The following is a 17,600-nucleotide window of genomic DNA, read 5'->3' on the forward strand; positions in this document are numbered from 1 at the left end:
CCACGGCGTGAAGACAACGCGCCCGTGTTCCGTTCCTCGAGCGACTCGCCCACGCGCAACGACCGCCCCGTCAACCACTCGCCCCGTCGCATTAACTCTGCGGCGGGACAGGCGGCGCCTCTGGCAGGAAAGGCGGGCGACGCTTCGCCTTTGCCATAATGACCGCGCCAGTAAAGGTACGCCGCGTTGTTCGATTTCGTATCCTTTTCCTTTTTTCCTCTTTCTCTCTCTCTTGCAACAGGGACCGGGAAAGGGGGATACCCCGAAAAGGGTCCTTCCCCGTGAAGGAACCAGGCTCCGAGCCTCCCTACTGATCAGAGGTTCGAAGGCTGGCCCCCCGAAGGGTTCGACAGCCGCCTCAGATCGCGTGGGCCCTACACCCACTACTGGTCAGAGGTTCGAAGGCCGGCCCCCCGAAGGGTTCTACGGCCGCCTCAGGCTACTCGGGCTCCGTGCCCATTATTGATCAGGGGTTCGAAGGCTGGCCCCCGAAGGGTTTCACAGCCGCCTCAGACACCGAGCGAGGGATGACCATGGGTACGTTCGATACATAACCAAGGCTCGGGCTGCGCTCCCGAGGTACCCTAGGACATTTCCGAGACCAGCGGGAGCGATCTTGTAACGGAATCCCATCAGAGGGAGGTATCGAGCCCTCGGATCCCGTCGCCAGGGGACCGGGTCCGGCAGATCACCCGCAGGTACTTTTGGGCGTGCCTCTGGGCCCCTAGCCGACCCCTAACGAACGGGGCATGGACGTCCACTCGGATTACCCGCTTGCAGCTCACCAAAGACACCATGTTCGGCGCCCATCAAGGGCAACATGGCGCTTTCCCCCCTCCTCCTTGCGGAAAGGCGACGCAGGGGCGTATGTAAAAAAGCCGAGTCTGTCCCTTATCGCCCTCTCGCCCTGTGCAGAGGCTCGGGGGCTGCTCTCGCAAACCCGGCTCCGGCCGAACCGTTGACAGCGTCAACATACCAGCCCGAGAACTTGGGACCCGACCGTACACCCGGGCTACGGCCAGCTCGCATGAGGGAACAAACAGACCAGCCGAAGCATTACGCGAGGCATTAAGACCTCGGAGGAGTGAAACCACTCCTCCGAGGCCTCGGGGGCTACACCCGGCGGGTGCGCTCGCGCGCACCCACCGGAACAAAAGCGCAACCGAGAAAGGCTGGCCCCCTTGCAAAAAAGTGCGACGAAAGCCTCCAAGCGAGTGCTAACACTCCCTTCGAGGCTCGGGGGCTACTGTCGGGGACCATAATTAGGGGTACCCTCAAGACACCTAATTCTCAACTGGTAACCCCCATCAGCATAAAGCTGCAAAGGCCTGATGGGTGCGACAAAGTCAGGGATCAGTCCATTCAGCAACTCGATCACGCCTCGCCCGAGCCTAGCCTCGGACAAGGGCAGCCGACCCCGGAGGATTTCCGTCTCGCCCGAGGCCCCCCTCCAACGGCGAACATATTTCCGGCTCGCCCGAGGCCCTGCCTTCGCTAAGAAGCAACCCAGACTAAATCGCCGCACCGACCGACCAAGTCGCAGGAACATTTAATGCAAAGGTGGCCTAACACCTTTATCCTAACGCGCGCCCCCCGGCAGAGCCGAAGTGACCGCCGTCACTTCGCCGCTCCACTGACCGGCCTGACAGAAGGACAGCGCCGCCTGCGCCACTCCGACTGCGGTGCCATTTGACAGAGTGAGGCTGACAGGCAGTCAGGCCCCGCCGGAGGCACCGTAGGAAACTCCGCTCCGCCCGACCCAGGGCTCGGACTCGGGCTAAGCCCCGGAAGACGGCGAACTCCGCTCCGCCCGACCCAGGGCTCGGACTCGGGCTAAGCCCCGGAAGACGGCGAACTCCGTTCCGCCCAACCCAGGGCTCGGACTCGGGCTAAGCCCCGGAAGACGGCGAACTCCGCTCCGCCCGACCCAGGGCTCGGACTCGGGCTAAAGCCCCGGAAGACGGCGAACTCCGCTCCGCCCGACCCAGGGCTCGGACTCGGGCTAAGTCCCGGAAGACGGCGAACTCCGCTCCGCCCGACCCAGGGCTCGGACTCGGGCTAAGCCCCGGAAGACGGCGAACTCCGCTCCGCCCGACCCAGGGCTCAGACTCGGGCTAAGTCCCGGAAGACGGCGAACTCCGCTCCGCCCGACCCAGGGCTCGAACTCGGGCTAAGTCCCGGAAGACGACGAACTCCGCTCCGCCCGACCCAGGGCTCGGACTCGGGCTAAGTCCCGGAAGACGACGAACTCCGCTTCGCCCGACCCCAGGGCTCGGACTCCGCCCTGGCCTCAGCCGACGACCTCCGCCTCGCCCGACCCAGGGGCTCGGACTCGGCCTCGTCCATGGAAGACAGACTCGACCTCGGCTTCGGAGGAGCCTCCGCATCGCCCAACCTAGGGCGCAGGCCAGCCACGTCAACAGGAGGCGCCATCATCACCCTACCCCGAGCTGACTCAGGCCACGGGGAACCAGACCGGCGTCCCATCTGGCTAGCTCCGCCAGATAGGCAATGATGGCGCCCCGCACGCTCTGTGACGACGGCGGCTCTCATCCCCCTTACGGAAGCAAGAAGACGTCAGCAAGGACCCAGCCACTCCGACAGCTGTCCCTCCGCCAGGCTCCATCGCTCCTCCGACGGCCACGACATCACACCAGCTGGGTGCCAAAATCTCTCCGGCTGCCACGACGGCATGTACTTAGGGCGCTAGCTCTCCCCCGCTAGACACGTAGCACTCTGCTACACCCCCCATTGTACACCTGGATCCTCTCCTTACGCCTATAAAAGGAAAGACCAGGGCCCTCTTAGAGAGGGTTGGCCGCGCGGGGACGAGGACGAGAACAGGCGCTCGCTTGGGGCCGCTCGCTCCCTCTCCCGCGTGGACGCTTGTAACCCCCTACTGCAAGCGCACCCGACCTGGGCGCGGGACGAACACGAAGGCCGCGGGATTCCCACCTCTCTCACGCCGGTCTCCGGCCGCCTCGCTCTTCCCCCCTTCGCGCTCGCCCTCGCGCTCGACCCATCTGGGCTGGGGCACGCGACGACATTCACTCGTCGGCCCAGGGACCCCCGGTCTCGAAACGCCGACAAATTGATTCGAGACTATTCTTCGATCTCAAAAACCGAATGCAGATTAGGAGATCTAGGGGTCTTAGGGTGGCTCCGATACCATTGTTAGATTCTATGGTGCATAGGATCAATTTCTAAGCCCATATAATACCAATTCGTAACTGCAAATCCTCGATGACGATTAGATCTATTCTGCTGAGAGGAATAGAGAAACATACCTTTGTTGTTGTTGTGTTGACGCGTCCTGGCTTGGTGTTGGTGGAGCATGGCCGCTGCTGCCGGTGTCACCTCCATTGTCCTGCAGAGAAACAACAGGCACCAGGAACCGGACCACCAAGTTGGTTGTCGCGCTTCCAGTCACTTCAATGCTTAGACGATGGGGACTCTACGTGGGATTAGGGTTTAGGGTGAGGTACTCATGTTAGCTTTTTCTGTGACCCCTTAATCCTTTATATATAGCGTCGTATGATCGGGGGGCTCCAATCGAGGTTAGTGTGGCCCCTCCCAATCAAGAGCCCGATTAAGGAGATGGACAGTTGGGTTAAGCCCAATCCAGTCGCTGATGACCGGCTATAGAGGACACGCCCAACAGAGTCTATTCCTCAAATTTGGTGGGATAATTCTATTCCTTATGTTAGTACTGACTAATTAGCTATGAGAAATGAGGTGGTGATGTATCAACTCGTTCCATTCCACAAACCAAACAAAAATAGTGAGGAATGAGAAGATGATGGATTAACTTATTCCTCAAACCAACACCCTATTAATGTTTGGCTTGGTTCTATTCATGGGTCTTGAACTTTTGCTTTTTATTATAGATCTTTTGTCAAGCTTATAGTGTCTTGATTGAGGTGATGATCGTTTTAATCACCCTGTTGTCTAAGTCCAAGTCCATTTATATACCCTATATAAAAATAATAGCAAATAACTAATGTTAGTCTAAATAACCACGATTCACCAAAATCCGAGCTTAGATAGACCGAGGTCCCATCTTTTTACAAGATGGTTATCTGTTCGTCGGGTAACTTCGGAGTTGACAGTACCGAAATCTGAAAAACGATGCTATTCTTCAGAGACCTGAAGACGTCGTATGCTTTTCTAATTTATATCTATTGCTTATCTGTACTGTACAGTACCACACGCTTCTCTAGGGAAAAAAACATTTTCCCAAGATTTTGACTGAGGACCCTTTGAAACGCAGTGAATTTCACTGAAATCAGTTTATTTTTATAGAAAAAACACAGGGGCTAGTTTGATAACTCAATTTTTAAAGGGAATTCTATTTTTTCAGGAAAAAAAACTAATTTTTCTTAGAAAATTAAAATCCCTTAGAAAAATGGGATTGTCAAATAAGGCCTTGTTCGATTGCTTCTATCTCATATTGATTGGATGTTATTGTAAAAAATTACGAAAGGTTTTGACTTGTTTGGACCAAAACTCACTTAATTCCACATAGATTGAGAGCAAAAACGAACAAGTTCTAAAGTAGTGCGCCGGAAAATTTTCCGCATTCCAAAGGAGACCCAGTAGAAACAAGCTAGTAGTATGGCGAGACTGGACGAGCCAAAAATAGAAAATAGAAGAACAAACAAAACAGGGGGGGGGGGTGATTGCAGACAAGCGGTGCTGCATGCTTCCGTTGAGTGGAGTAGCAGCTGATGGTACCACTCAGTCTAAGAGGAACCTAACTCCTAATAATACAGCAGTAGTTCACTAGCCAGCCTGCAGGGAGGTACTGCAGTGCTGGAGAAACGACGCAGCTAGCACACAAGATTACTAAAGAACCTGTCCCGAAGGCACGCACAATGCAAGATGATCAGATGAGTGATCATAATGTGGTGTGGAGAGCATGAACAAGCTGCCGGTACCTGTGGGTGGGGGGGTGGGGGGTGGCGAAAGAAGAATAGCTACTATATATAAGCAGCGGCTGAATACTGGACTGGACACAAATGCATGATAAGCTACACCATCTCCATGGCCTTGCCTACCACTACTCCTTGCAGTTTACCGGTGCGCTGGTGGTGGGCTGCTGCTCCCTCCTTGTTGCCGCTGCCGCCGCCGTGTTGGGTCTTGCTGCTGGCCGTCTTCATGAAGCAGAAGCAGGAGCAGCAGGGACACTGGAACAAGAGCTTCATCATGCCCAGAGCTCAGGATCGAGATCGTCTTCGTTCCTCTCGGCCGTCTCAGCCAGCTAGCGCTATGGTCTGGACTGGCCTCTGTATGTATTTCTGTACCCTCTCAACTCTAAATATCAACCTGGCTGGCTAGCTACGTTTTCCTTCCTAATCAACGCAAGAGCTAGCTGGCCTCGGCAACCTATCGATGATCACCTACTAAGCATACATATATATGGAACGCAAGGTCTGAAATGGGTGTGATGAACTGAGTGCTCGCTCTCAGCAGCATCGACGAGCCACACGCGCTCTTGTTGGATTCCCTTTTAAAACGGGTATGTGCTGCAGCAGCAGGTACGGGTGCTTTCCATCTCGACCTTGTTGTAATGGGGAGGAGACGACGCATGGCCCAGCTAGCTACACATGGTGTGTGTGGTGGACACATGCACGAGCCTGCCCTATATATGCTATGCTATGCTAGCTGCGCATGTAGTGTAGCCCATGGTAGCCGCTAGCTGTGCGCATTCATGTTCCTTTTTTTTTTTTTGCCCCACTGGTTTGCGTTGCGTCACTGTCATGTAAGGCTGTAACAGCAGATCAGAGCCAAGAGCTCGCCCAGCCTTGTGTGAGAATTTAGCAGCCGGGCGAGTTGAGGCAAATGCAAGAACCCAAAGCACTACACGTACGGCATGTGCATGCATGCTGCTGGGAGAAAAGAATACTAATGCGCAGCGCAGAAGATGGGTCGTTGAGGGGGGCATGCAGTACGTACGTACGTACTGGTGTTGGGCAGGAGGTTTGCAGAATGAACTGGTGGGCGAGGCTGACAGCTAGCCCAGGTGCGCGTCCCTGCAGCTTCTGTCGGTGGCGTAGCGCGACGACGACGGATCTCTGCTCCACACCGTTGCTGCAGCAGCAGTGTGGCGACGAGCCAGCGCCCAGAGGCAAATCAATCATTGGCAACCATCCTCGATGCTATTAATTAACATGTCGATCGTTAGGTACGGTAAACCATTTTTTTTTTTTGTTTACTACCAGAGTGCATGCTGAGAACGACCTGAAGGAGACATGCAGGGGAGGGCGTAGTTAAGGCAGACAAGGAGACATGTTGGAGGGCGTGGTCCTTTTGGATGATGGAATGGTTATTAGCTAGCTATAGCTAGGCGTACGTGCGGTCATGTGAGTTGATGCGTCCGGCCGATAGATGGGGCACGCTAACCACCTCACCCATCACCTTCCATCCCATCACATGATTCACATGACATCCATTGCTATTGCCATATATATATTGCTACATGCATGCTTAATTAATATGATTTGTTGCTGTTATATATATATATATATATATATATATATATATATATATATATATATATATATATATATATATATATATATATATATATATATATATATATATATATATATATATACTGTTAGGCGGCATGAATAATGCATGCATGATGTGCAGCTAGCTAGGTAGCACGCGCACATGGCTAGCCAGCTTGTACGCATGCATACATGTGCCCCTCCTCCTTCGCCGTCCGGTGAAATGAGCAACGAATCCGCGTCGACATACCTTGCGTACAACACATGCATACATAGTGATGCATGCCCACACTCATTGACGACGGCTCAAGCAAGTCACAGGAATATAAAGGGCGCGTGTCGTGTCCTGTACTAGTCCTCACTCCCCTCACTACTATATATGACATGAGTAGCCAGCTAATATCAGCTGGAGACGACAACCAATACATTATTTGAGGGCGACTGTTCAGCCCTTTATTACTTTTTTTTAATTATTTTCTTTCCTAGGTAGCTAGAGGGCCGGGGGCCAACTGCCAAGCTATATTTGACAATAATCACTCACCGCCATCACTTCTTTTATTTTATCTGGTTCATCATTTAGTCTGGACTTGTGTGTTTCTTAGAGTATATATAAGCCCCGTTTGGGAGAGCTTCACTTCAATAATTTCATATTTATATTTTAACTTCTTCTGTCCAAATAACAGGTCCAGCTCCACTAGCATTAGCTTAAAAAAACTGAAACTAGAGACCAGTTTCATGAAATTTTTGAATCTCCTCCAAGGATGCTTCAAAAACACCTATTTTCATACCTTCCCATAAAGTCGCACAAAAATTACCCACTATGACATTAGTTACATGACTTACCGATTCATGTCTCTTTCTCCACCCGCTGACTATCAAGGGTAATTAAGGAACTCGCACAAATTAATTATATTACAGAAACTGGAGTCTATATGCAAGTCAAACACTCTTGAACCTTGCCTTACCAATCTGTTGAAGTTGTTTCGTGGCGAAGCTGAAAACCCGAAGTTGCAATTCTTGGAATGAAGCTCTCCCAAGCAGAGGGCCTAACTATACGAGAAAAAATTAAGCAGTGAGAGGGATGAAGGGTAAAGATATACAACAAGTCTGGAGCTTGAAAGCTCACCCGAAGCACTTTTTTAGGGCCGGGCCCGATCCAGGCCGGGACAGAGAATCAAACCCTTCGTGCTGGTTTGACTCGTTTAACTTTTGGTCTTTTTTTTATTAAACCGTGTTTTTGACCCGCTGAACCCGCTTTTTTGCTTACCAGACCTGTCGGGGACCATAATTAGGGGTACCCTCAAGACGCCTAATTCTCAGCTGGTAACCCCCATCATCATAAAGCTGCAGAGGCCTGATGGGTGCGATTAAGTCAGGGATCAGTCCATACGAGCGACTCGATCACGCCTCGCCCGAGCCTAGCCTCGGGCAAGGGCAGCCGACCCCGAGGGATTTCCGTCTCGCCCGAGGCCCCCCTTTAACGGCGGACACATCTCCGGCTTGCCCGAGGCCTTGCCTTCGCTAAGAAGCAACCCTGACTAAATCGCCGCGCCGACCGACCGAGTCGCAGGAGCATTTAACGCAAAGGTAGCCTGACACCTTTATCCTAACGCGCGCCCCCCGGCAGAGCCGAAGTGACCGCCGTCACTTCGCCGCTCCACTGACCGGTCTGACAGGAGGACAGCGCCGCCTGCGCCACTCCGACTGCAGTGCCACTTGACAGAGTGAGACTGACAGGCAGTCAGGCCTTGCCAAAGGCGCCATAGGAAACTCCGCTCCGCCCGACCCAGGGCTCGGACTCGGGCTAAGCCTCGGAAGACGGCGAACTCCGCTCCGCCCGACCCAGGGCTCGGACTCGGGCTAAGCCCCGGAAGACGGCGAACTCCGCTCCGCCCGACCCAGGGCTCGGACTCGGGCTAAGCCCCGGAAGACGGCGAACTCCGCTCCGCCCGACCCAGGGCTCGGACTCGGGCTAAGCCCCGGAAGACGGCGAACTCCGCTCCGCCCGACCCAGGGCTCGGACTCGGGCTAAGCCCCGGAAAACGGCGAACTCCGCTCCGCCTGACCCAGGGCTCGGACTCGGGCTCAGCCCCAGAAGACGACGAACTCCGCTTCGCCCGACCCCAGGGCTCGGACTCCGCCCTGGCCTCTGCCGAACAACCTCTGCCTCGCCCGACCCAGGGGCTCGGGCTCGGCCTCAGCCATGGAAGACAGACTCGACCTCGGCTTCGGAGGAGCCTCCACATCGCCCGACCTAGGGCACAGGCCCGCCACGTCAACAGGAAGCGCCATCATCACCCTACCCCGAACCGACTCGGGCCGCAGAGAACAAGACCGGTGTCCCATCTGGCTAGCTCCGCCAGTTAGGCAATGATGGCGCCCCGCAAGCCCTGTGACGACGGCGGCTCTCAGCTCCCTTACGGAAGCAGGGGGACGTCAGCAAGGACTCGACCGCTCCGACAGCTGTCCCTCCGCCAGGCTCCGTTGCTCCTCCGACAGCCACGACATCACACCAGCAGGGTGCCAAGATCTCTCCGGCTGCCACATTGGCATGTACTTAGGGCGCTAGCTCTCCCCCCGCTAGACACGTAGCACTCTGCTACAACCCCATTGTACACCTGGATCCTCTCCTTACGCCTATAAAAGGAAGGACCAGGGCCTTCTTAGAGAAGGTTGGCCGCGCGGGGACGAGGATGGGACAGGCGCTCTCTTGGGGCCGCTCGCTTCCCTCACCCGCGTGGACGCTTGTAACCCCCTACTGCAAGCGCACCCGACCTGGGCGCGGGACGAACATGAAGGCCGCGGGATTTCCACCTCTCTCACGCCCGTCTCCGGCCACCTCGCTTTCCCCCCTTCGCGCTCGCCCACGCGCTCGACCCATCTAGGCTGGGGCACGCGACACACTCACTCGTCGGCTTAGGGACCCCCGGTCTCGAGACGCCGACAGTTGGCGCGCCAGGTAGGGGCCTGCTGCGTGTTGACGAACAGCTTCCCGTCAAGCTCCAGATGGGCAGTCTCCAGCAACCTCTCCGGCCCGGGACGGTGCTCCGTTTCGGGAGTCTTGAGTTCATGTCCTTCGACGGCAGCTACGACATGATACTCATTCCACCGCCGCGCGACAACAACAATGGCGGCCGACAACCCGTCCGCCGACGGCGGAATCGACGACATCTTCCCCGCGTGGTGGAAGAACAACATTCGAGCTCGCCCCGTCCTCTCCCCCGCCAACGGAGGAGGAGGCGGGGCAACCAAGGCCAAGCGGGAGGTCGCGCTTCGTCGGCTGTCGAGCGAATCGACGTCCCCAGCGCCCCAACGGGGGGTGCGTCGGGCGTCGACCTCGCGTTTGAGACGAAGGCGAGCGCCGTCCCCCCGCGACACGCCAATCCCGAGCAAGTGGACGACGCCAGCGCGCTCGCGGAGGGCTTGCAGGACGTCGCCCTCGTACCTAAGACGACGGTGCAATTAGTCCCCGACGTGACTATGTCGCTCCTCGTCGACCAAAAGGTACTGACTGATTCCCATCTTACGTCATTTCGACTCGGCCTCAACCCGCCTAGCGACCTCGCTTTGGCGGGCGCTCTCGTTGAGGCGAGTGCAACCCCTCTGGGGTTTCGTATGCGGTCGCCTTGGGACCGATTGACGGACGTCTCGACCTACGGGCCCTCTGGGTCCGAGGAAGATGACGATCCCAGCATCTGTTGGGATTTCTCTGGATTTGGCAACCCCAGTGCCATGCGGGATTTTACGACCGCATGTGACTACTGCCTCTCCGACTGTTCCGACGGTAGCCGCAGCCTTGACGACGAGGACTGTGGCCCAAGCCGCGAATGTTTCCACGTCGAGCTAGGGGATCCCTCCGAAGGCAACCATCTCGGCATGCCAGAGGACGGTGATCTCCCTAGGCCGGTGCCTCGCGCTGACATCCCGCGGGAGCTAGCTGTGGTCCCCGTTCCGGCGGGGGGTCACGACCCACAGCTCGAGCAAGTCCGCGGGGCGCAGGCCAGGCTCGACGAGGGAGCAGGAGCGCTTGAGCCGATCCGCCGGGACGTCGGGCAGGTATGGGCGGGCCAACCCCCGGCTGGAGAAATATGTCACCTGCCCCAGGGTCTCCATCACCGCGTCGCCAACGACGTCGGGGTCAGGCCGCCACCCGCATCCAGTGGGGTCGGTCAGAACCTGGCAGCCGCAGCGATGCTCCTCCGCGCGATGCCGGAGCCATCAACCACCGAGGGTTGGCGAATCCAGGGAGAGCTCAAGAATCTCCTGGAAGGCGCTGCGGTCCGACGGGCCGAGAGCTCTGCCTCCCGAAGGCAGGGATACCCCTCGGAACCTCATGCCGCGACTTCCCGATTCATGCGGGAAGCCTCGGTCTACAACGGGCGTACGCGCAACACCGCGCCTGCGGCCCCGGGCCACCTCGGCAACGAGCACCATCGTCGCGACCGTCGGGCCCACCTCGACGAAAGGGTGCGCCGAGGCTACCACCCCAGGCGTGGGGGACGCTACGACAACGGGGAGGATCGGAGTCCCTCGTCCGAACCACCCGGTCCGCAGGCCTTCAGTCGGGCCATCCGATGGGCGCCGTTCCCGACCCGGTTCCGACCCCCGACTACTATCACAAAGTACTCGGGGGAGACGAGACCGGAACTGTGGCTCGCAGACTACCGCCTGGCCTGCCAACTGGGTGGAACGGACGACGACAACCTCATCATCCGCAACCTCCCCCTGTTCCTCTCCGACACTGCTCGCGCCTGGTTGGAGCACCTGCCTCCGGGGCAGATCTCCAACTGGGATGACTTGGTCCAAGCCTTCGCCGGCAATTTCCAGGGCACGTACGTGCGCCCCGGAAATTCCTGGGACCTCCGAAGCTGCCGGCAACAGCCGGGAGAGTCTCTTCGGGACTACATCCGGCGATTCTCGAAGCAGCGCACCGAGCTGCCCAACATCACCGACTCGGATGTCATCGGCGCGTTCCTTGCCGGCACCACCTGCCGCGACCTGGTGAGTAAGTTGGGTCGCAAGACCCCCACCAGGGCGAGCGAGCTGATGGACATCGCCACCAAGTTCGCCTCTGGCCAGGAGGCGGTCGAGGCTATCTTCCGAAAGGACAAGCAGCCCCAGGGCCGCCCATCGGAAGAGGCTCCCGAGGCGTCTACTCCGCGCGGCGCCAAGAAGAAAGGCAAGAAGAAGTCGCAAGCGAAACGCGACGCCGCCGACGCGGACCTTGTCGCCGCCGCCGAGTACAAGAACCCTCGGAAGCCCCCCGGAGGTGCTAACCTCTTCGACAAGATGCTCAAGGAGCCGTGCCCCTATCATCAGGGGCCCGTCAAGCACACCCTCGAGGAGTGCGTCATGCTTCGGCGCCACTTCCACAGGGCTGGGCCACCCGCAGAAGGTGGCAGGGCCTGCGACGACGACAAAAAGGAAGATCACCAAGCAGGAGAGTTCCCCGAGGTCCGCGACTGCTTCATGATCTACGGTGGGCATGCGGCGAATGCCTCGGCTCGGCATCGCAAGCAAGAGCGCCAGGAGGTCTGCTCGGTGAAGGTGGCGGCGCCAGTCTACCTAGACTGGTCCGACAAGCCCATCACCTTCGACCAAGCTGACCACCCCGACCACGTGCCGAGCCCGGGGAAATACTCGCTCGTCGTCGACCCCATCGTCGGCGACGTCAGGCTCACCAAGGTCCTGATGGACGGGGGTAGCTGCCTCAACATCATCTACGCCAAGACCCTCAGGCTCCTGCGCGTCGATCTGTCCTCCGTCCGAGCAGGCGCTGCGCCCTTCCACGGGATTGTTCCTGGGAAGCGCGTCCAGCCCCTCGGACGACTCGAACTTCCCGTCTGCTTCGGAACACCCTCCAACTTCCGAAGGGAGACTTTGACGTTCGAGGTGGTCGGGTTCCGAGGAACCTACCACGCGGTACTGGGGAGGCCATGCTACGCGAAGTTCATGGCCGTCCCCAACGACACCTACCTGAAGCTCAAGATGTCGGGCCCCAACGGGGTCATCACCGTCGGCCCCACGTACAAACACGCGTTCGAATGCGACGTGGAGTGCGTGGAGTACGCCGAGGCCCTCGCCGAGTCCGAGGCCCTCATCGCCGACCTGGAGAACCTCTCCAAAGAGGTGCCAGACGTGAAGCGTCATGCCGGCAACTTCGAGCCAGCGGAGACGGTTAAGGCCGTCCCTCTCGACCCCAGTGGTGACACCTCCAAGCAGATCCGGATCGGTTCCAGGCTCGACCCCAAATAGGAAGCAGTGCTCGTCGACTTTCTCCGCGCAAACGCCGACGTCTTTGCGTGGAGTCCCTCGGACATGCCCGGCATACCGAGGGATGTCGCCGAGCACTCGCTGGATATTCGGGCCGGAGCCCGACCCGTCAGGCAGCCTCTGCGCCGATTCGACGAGGAGAAGCACAGAGTGATAGGCGAGGAGATCCACAAGCTAATGGCAGCAGGGTTCATCAAAGAGGTATTCCATCCCGAATGGCTTGCCAACCCTGTGCTTGTGAGAAAGAAAGGGGGGAAATGGCGGATGTGTGTAGACTACACTGGTCTCAACAAAGCATGTCCGAAGGTTCCCTACCCTCTGCCTCGCATCGATCAAATCGTGGATTCCACTGCTGGGTGCGAAACCCTGTCCTTCCTCGATGCCTACTCAGGGTATCACCAAATCCGGATGAAAGAGTCCGACCAGCTCGCGACTTCTTTCATCACGCCCTTCGGCATGTACTGCTATGTCACCATGCCGTTCGGTTTGAGGAATGCGGGCGCGACGTACCAGCGGTGCATGAACCATGTGTTCGGCGAACACATCGGTCGCACAGTCGAGGCCTACATCGATGACATCGTAGTCAAGACAAGGAAGGCTTCCGACCTCCTCTCCGACCTTGAAGTGACATTCCGATGTCTCAAAGCGAAAGGCGTCAAGCTCAATCCCGAGAAGTGTGTCTTCGGGGTGCCCCAGGGCATGCTCTTGGGGTTCATCGTCTCCGAGCGAGGCATCGAAGCCAACCCGGAGAAGATCGCAGCTATCACCAGCATGGGGCCCATCAAGGACTTAAAAGGCGTACAGAGGGTCATGGGATGTCTCGCGGCCCTGAGCCGCTTCATCTCACGCCTCGGCGAAAGAGGTCTGCCTCTGTACCGCCTCTTAAGGAAGGCCGAGTGTTTCGCTTGGACCCCTGAGGCCGAGGAAGCTCTCGGGAACCTGAAGGCGCTCCTTACAAAGGCGCCTATCTTGGTGCCCCCAGCTGATGGAGAAGCCCTCTTGGTCTACGTCGCCGCGACCACTCAGGTGGTTAGCGCCGCGATTGTGGTCGAGAGGCAAGAAGAGGGGCATGCATTGCCCGTTCAGAGGCCAGTTTACTTCGTCAGCGAGGTACTGTCCGAAACCAAGATCCGCTACCCACAAGTTCAGAAGCTGCTGTATGCAGTGATCCTGACGAGGCGAAAGTTGCGACATTACTTCGAGTCTCATCCGGTAACTGTGGTGTCATCCTTCCCCCTGGGGGAGATCATCCAGTGCCGAGAGGCCTCGGGCAGGATCGCAAAGTGGGCGGTGGAAATCATGGGCGAGACAATCTCGTTCGCCCCTCGGAAGGCCATCAAGTCCCAGGTATTGGCGGACTTCGTAGCCGAATGGGTCGACACCCAGCTGCCGACGGCTCCGATCCAACCGGAGCTCTGGACCATGTTTTTCGACGGGTCGCTGATGAAGACGGGAGCCGGCGCAGGCCTACTCTTCATCTCACCCCTCGGGAAACACCTACGCTACGTGCTACGCCTCCACTTCCCGGCGTCCAACAATGTGGCTGAGTACGAGGCTCTGGTCAACGGGTTGCGGATCGCCATCGAGCTAGAGGTCAGACGCCTCGACGCCCGCGGTGACTCGCAGCTCGTCATCGACCAAGTCATGAAGAACTCCCACTGCCGTGACCCGAAGATGGAGGCCTACTGCGATGAGGTTCGGCGCCTGGAAGACAAGTTCTACGGGCTCGAGCTTAACCACATCGCTCGGCGCTACAACAAGACTGCGGACGAGCTGGCTAAAATAGCCTCGGGGTGAACAACTGTTCCCCCGGACGTCTTCTCCCGGGATCTGCACCAACCCTCCGTCAAGCTCAACGACATGCCCGAGCCCGAGGTACCCTCGGTCCAGCCCGAGGTACCCTCGGCTCAGCCCGAGGTACCCTCGGCCCCCGAGGGCGAGGCACTGCACGTCGAGGAGGAGCAGAACAGGGCCACGCCTGATCGAAATTGGCAGACCCCGTACCTGCAATATCTCCGCCAAGGAGAGCTACCCCTCGACCAAGCCGAGGCTCGGCGGGTAGCGCGACTCGCCAAGTCGTTCGCCTTGCTGGGCGATGAGGAGGAGCTCTACCACCGCAGCCCCTCGGGCATCCTCCAGCGATGCATCTCCATCGCCGAAGGTCAGGAACTCCTGCAAGAAATACACTCGGGGGCTTGCGGCCATCACGCAGCGCCTCGAGCCCTTGTCGGGAATGCTTTCCGGCAAGGCTTCTACTGGCCAACGACGGTGGCTGACGCCACTAGAATTGTCCGCACCTGCGAAGGGTGCCAATTCTATGCGAAGCAGACCCACCTGCCCGCTCAGGCTCTGCAGACGATACCCATCACCTGGCCCTTTGCTGTGTGGGGTCTGGACCTCGTCGGTCCCTTGCAGAAGGCGCCCGGGGGCTACACGCACCTGCTGGTCGCCATCGACAAATTCTCCAAGTGGATCGAGGTCCGACCCCTGAACAGCATCAGGTCCGAGCAGGCGGTGGCGTTCTTCACCAACATCATCCATCGCTTCGGGGTCCCAAACTCCATCATCACCGACAACGGTACCCAATTCACCGGCAGAAAATTCTTGGATTTTTGCGAGGATCACCACATCCGGGTGGACTGGGCCGCCGTGGCTCATCCCATGTCGAATGGGCAAGTAGAACGTGCCAACGGCATGATTCTACAAGGGCTCAAGCCCCGGATTTACAACAACCTCAACAAGTTCGGCAAGCGATGGATGAAGGAACTCCCCTCGGTGGTCTGGAGCCTGAGGACAACGCCGAGCCGAGCCACGGGTTTCACGTCGTTCTTCCTGGTCTACGGGGCCGAGGCCATCTTGCCCACTGACCTGGAATACGGCTCCCCGAGGACGAGGGCCTACAACGATCAAAGCAACCAAGCTAGCCGAGAAGAATCACTGGACCAGCTGGAAGAGGCTCGGGACAAGGCCTTACTACACTCGGCGCGGTACCAGCAGTCCCTGCGACGCTACCACGCCCGAGGGGTCCGGCCCCGAGACCTTCAGGTGGGCGACCTGGTGCTTCGGCTGCGGCAAGACACCCGAGGGAGGCACAAGCTCACGCCCCCCTGGGAGGGGCCATTCGTCATCGCCAAAGTTCTGAAGCCCGGAACGTACAAGCTGGCCAACAATCAAGGCGAGATCTACGACAACGCTTGGAACATCAAACAGCTACGTCACTTCTACCCTTAAGATGTTTTCAAGTTGTTCATATACCTCACACCCACGCAAAGTTTAGTCATCAAGGAAGGGTCGGCCTCGCCTCGGCAAAGCCCGACCCTCCCTCGGGGGCTAAAAGGGGGGGGGACCCCCTCTGCGTCGAAATTTTCCTCGAAAAAAGATCTCTTTTAGCAGAATATCTTTCGTGCTTTTTGACTACTTCGAAAAGCGGATCCTGAAAACGACGGAGTACACGTAAGCAGCCAAGGCTGACCGAGTCGAGGGACTCCTACGCCTCCGGGATACGGATACCTCACTCATCACCTTCTGCGATAAGTAACTCGCGTTCGGATAAAGTGATTCCGCGGACCGAACAAGTCTTTACGTTCGGAAGCTCTTCTGCCGAAGCGGTCCTTCGAGCCTTCTCGACTGAATCGGTGACAGGGCCTCATGGACTGGTGAAAGTACGCGTAAGCGGCAAGGCCGACCGAGCCGAGGGACTCCCACGCCTCCGGGATACGGATACCTCACTCATCACCTTCCGCGAGAAGCAACTCTCGCTCGCACAAACATCCCTGTTACCGACAAAAAAGTCCAGATACTCGAAATAAGAGGAAAGGAGACGCAGCTTTACAACGCAGCGAGGGTGTGTTTTCTGGCCTCAGCGGCCGCAGAAGGCACACGCTACAAGACAATCTGATCCTGCAGGCTCGGGTCTTCACACTGGAAGGGGGCTGTAGCACCCTCGGCATCAACGACACCTTCAGCGAGGTCCGACCCAGCCTCGGACGGCGACGCGGTCCAGGGACTTCTCCGGGAATCCGGCCCGAGCAGGCGGCTCGGCCGGTTACCCCAGGGGCCTCGGCCAACCATCTTCCAAGGGCGCCAGCCCGGTCCGAGGCCTCGGCTGATCAACTCCGGCATCGGTCCCGCTGACGGACAACCCGGCTAGGCTTCGGCCAACCAGGTTTTCATTTTCGAGCCAACTCCGCCTCTGTTTGTGCTGATATCGCTACCCCTGGCCTCGGCTCATCGAAGAGCGGCCAAGGGGTCTCTTTAACTAAGCTAGAGGAGCCTCAGACAACAAGGCCGATCGAGCCGAGGGACTCCTACGCCTCCGGGATACGGATACCTCACTCGTCACCTTGACACGGGGCGACTCATGCTTGGTGAAGCGGTTCAGATAATCAACAGGCGAGTCTTAGTGCTCGAAAATGAGGAAAAAACACGGCTCCGTGCCAAAATTACATACATGTTCAGGCCTCGACAGCCACAATGAACAAAGACACCAGCATTCAAAGTGCCATTACAAACGGAACTCCGGTTCCCCCTCCGCAGGTACGAACAACCCCACTCCATGGGGGAAGGCCTGCGGAGCAACGGAAGACCGACGAAAGCCGCGCGCGCCGTCACCTGCTCCAGCAGCGGCGACGGCGACGACTTCTGCTCCGGGGGGCCGAACAGCGGCAACACTGACCTCAGGGCGGGCGCTGCTGCTAGGAGGCCCCCGCCCATGCCCAAACTTGTGAGGCAAGGACGGGCAGAAGGCCGTAGAGTTGAAGGTCGGTCTGTGGCCGGCCTTGGCTATCTCGCCGGCAGAAGAACCTCTTCAAGCTG

General features: G+C 57.9%; 1 pseudogene across 1 annotated transcript; it reads right to left on the reverse strand.

The window, feature by feature from the left end:
- Positions 1–4,613: 4,613 nt before the first annotated feature.
- On the reverse strand, positions 4,614–5,532 carry LOC100277451 (uncharacterized; annotated as a pseudogene). Its single transcript, NR_157066.1, has one exon. The product of NR_157066.1 is annotated as an uncharacterized protein (transcript).
- Positions 5,533–17,600: the final 12,068 nt, after the last annotated feature.

The sequence above is a fragment of the Zea mays genome, chromosome 3 (genome assembly GCF_902167145.1).
Source record: "Zea mays cultivar B73 chromosome 3, Zm-B73-REFERENCE-NAM-5.0, whole genome shotgun sequence".
NCBI lineage: Eukaryota > Viridiplantae > Streptophyta > Magnoliopsida > Poales > Poaceae > Zea > Zea mays.